Below are 3,452 nucleotides of genomic sequence, written 5' to 3'. Positions count from 1 at the left end.
GGGAGCAGCATTGGGGAATCAGGGAAGGGGAATCAGGATAAGTTGCTGTCCTTTTGTTCTTCAGTCTAGTTGTGGAGGACGTTGCTTCACTGGCCCATATTGGTATTGTGATCATTGCGCTTTTCCCGGCTGAAGCAGATCGGTCGCCAGCCATTGGACTGCCACTCATGGTGGCTAGAATACCCACTGTTAACAATGAAGCTGCTGGTTTGACTCCTGAAGGGGATGGTGGCTACGCCCCCCCACACACACAACTAATTGAACACAGCACCTTGAGCTGAGTGGCACAACTGGACTTCAAGCTGAGCTTACTGCCTTCCAAAACTAAGATTGAAGGAAAACTTGGCTATTCCCCTTCCCCAATTCCCCAACACTTCCCAATTTCCCAATAAAATCCTAAAATAAACCCAAAAAAAAATGAGGGCCGGCCGAGTGGTGCATTGGTTAAGAGCTGGCTTGGGACACCAGCTCTGTGCAGCATGGCCTGGGTTCGGATCCCACATGAGGGCCAGTGACACTGCCCTCTACAGCTAAGATGGTGAACAAGCTGTTGCTCGACCTGGAGCTGGGCTGCCGTGAGTCACCGGCGATGGTGTAGGTTGCAGCCCCTGATCCAGTGGGCTGCCATAAGCTACTGTGTGTGGCCAGCAGCCAGCATGAGTGGCCAGCAGCTGGGGTGAGCTGCCAAGAGCCACTGTGAGTGGCCGTTCAGAGGCTGGTGACTGATCTGCTTCACCCGGGAAGAGCGCAATGATAATACCAACATGGGCTAGTGAAGCAACGTCCTCCACAATTAGACTGAAGAACAAAACAACAGCAACTTGCCTGTTCCCCTTCCCCCTGATTCCCCAGTGCTGTTCCCCTCCCCCAATTTCCCAATAAAATCTTTAAAAAAATGAAATCTTGTCATCTGAAACAACATGGATGGACATAGAGGATATTGTGCTGAGTGAAATATGTCAGACAGAGACAAATGTCATATAATTTCACTTATACATGGATTCTAAAGAACAAAATAAATGAGCTAACAAAGCATAAACACTTATAAATACAGAAAATATTTTGATGGTTGCCAGATGGGAGGAGAGTTGGGGGTAATGGTTAAAAAAGTGGAAGTGATTATGAAGTATAAATTGGTAGTTACATAATACTCAGAGATGGGTAAAGTATAGCATCAGAAATATAGTCAATAATATTTTAATAATTATGTATGGTGTCAGCTGGATACTAGATTTATTGAGATGATCACTTAGTAAGTTATGTAAATGTCAAATCACTATGTTGTACACCTGAAACTAATGCAATATTGTTTATAAACTGTAATTGAAAATAAATAAAAGTATTTGAAAAATTATTGATTGTTTATCTGAAATTCAAATTTAACTGGGATTCCCGTATTTCATCTGGAAAGAAAGGCTACCCACAGTCTGTTGTTTCTTTAAATTTTTTATGCTATTTTTTGCCAAACAATTAGGTATTAGATTTATTAATAATTTTTAATGTCTTCTATTTTCCTGTCTTGGTTAAGAAAGTGGTCTGCACTCTATGGTAATGTGAATATTACCTAAGTTATTGCAAAACGTTTTTATTATTTTGTTTCTTATATTTAAACCTTTACTCCATCTGAATTTTATTTTATTATGTCAAGTAATAGATATCTTTGTGAAACGAATAGTAAATTTTGTAGCACCACTTATTAAATAAATTATGCTTTGTTAACTGAATTGAAACACTATCTTTGTCACATATTAATTCATAATATATCTTAGATATATTTAGACAGGCCCACAACTAATCTATTTGTCTATTCTTACTCACTTGACTTTAGAGTAAGTTTACTAGTTGATAAAGAAAATCTTATATCACTAATACAGTACTATGACGCAGCCCACGTGCAAACGAGTGCTCCTGACTCATCAGCGAGAGCACACCTGGGAGGATTGAGTAGGAGACGAAGAAAGAAAGAGATAGAGACATAAGCTGGGAACAGGAGATCCACTCAATGCTGATGGCAGAGAGTAGCCTCATTTATTATTTGTACACAGCTTTTATAGCAAAAGTAACTTTCCTTAGTAGGGGCTTTTGGGACCTTGAGGGAGTAGTTCCTTCCTCTCAGGGGACAGTTTTCCCTTGGAAACAATCTTCCCGAAGTGAAACATAGCAAAGTATAACAAGTAGAAACTTAACAGGATGGCCTTCCACTCTGTAACTTCTAAGGTTGTCTGTGACGTTGGCTGCTCTTCTTCAGGGGCACAGTGGAGGTGAGATCTTCCCTGCAACCTTCCCATGCTGCTCCCCAAGGCCTAAGAGCCTGTCAGCTTCACAGCTGTCAGGCTTAACCCTCACTGCAGCTCTGGTCTGTAACTTTTAAGTTACTCTTGAGTTGCTCACCCTAACATGGAGGCCTATAGCTTGCCAACTTACAGCCTCAGTGTCCCTGGCTGATCCCAGCCGATTCCCCACATCTCCCCCCTTTTTTTAAAAGCCTTTGATTTAAAAGGCAGCGGATGGCCCAACGGTTGCTGTGTCTGTCTTAGGTTGTTCCCCTCTGGGAATCTTATCCATCATTGACTAACCAGCCATCTTATAGCTGGCCCCCTGTGGCTGTGCCTGTCTTAGGTTGACCCTTTCTCAGGGAACTTACCCATCTTTGGCTAACCAGCCATCCTGTGGGGCCAAGCTTCGTGGGGCCAAACCTTGGGGTGGAAGTGGAGCATGAGCATTGGACACAAAATAATTTTGTTAGAGAGTGAGCAGCAGAGCCATACAGAGAATTAACACTGCTGAGGATGGTGATATTTAATCTCTATCATGAGTCATGTGCGATGAGCCTCTAGGCTAAGAGCTCAGAGGCGAGGTTTCAAAACTGCTTGGCGAGCTGAAATGAAGCATAATATTAGAAGCAAGAGAACCACAATCCCTACTAATGTCCAGGTGGTAATCTGGGCAATGGAAATTGGTTTGAACTTGTTGAATGTGTTAATTATATCTTTAGCTAGATCTCCTGGGTTAGTATTATCCAGTTTGCTATCCTGCATAGGAATAATTTTTTTTGTGAAACAGGTCGAGGTCGATGCTAAGATTTGTAGTATGTCAAATGCCCTGGAGGTGATTAGAAATGGTCTTCCAATTACACTGGGTATTATTGTACTTATAATGACTGATGCAAATCCCTCGATACTTAGCATAACATCGGAGGTCAAGATGGAGGCGTATGGCCTCAACCTCATTACCTATCTGAAGAACAGCGTCCTCCAGTGCACTAAGACAGAGCTCAATTTTTGTATCTATATCTTTTTGAGTGTGGAGCGCTGAAGAAGAATTTTGAGCAAGCTGCTCAACATAATATGGTGTTTTGATAGAATTAGTTAGGGATACAGTGGCTGTGATTGCCATGGCTATGATAGAAATAACTGCTGTGAGCCCTGTTATGATGAGTCCAACTACCTGTC

Source organism: Hipposideros armiger, unplaced genomic scaffold (assembly GCF_001890085.2).
Source record: "Hipposideros armiger isolate ML-2016 unplaced genomic scaffold, ASM189008v1 scaffold_153, whole genome shotgun sequence".
NCBI classification, from domain to species: domain Eukaryota; kingdom Metazoa; phylum Chordata; class Mammalia; order Chiroptera; family Hipposideridae; genus Hipposideros; species Hipposideros armiger.
Note: the sequence above shows the minus strand (reverse complement) of the source record.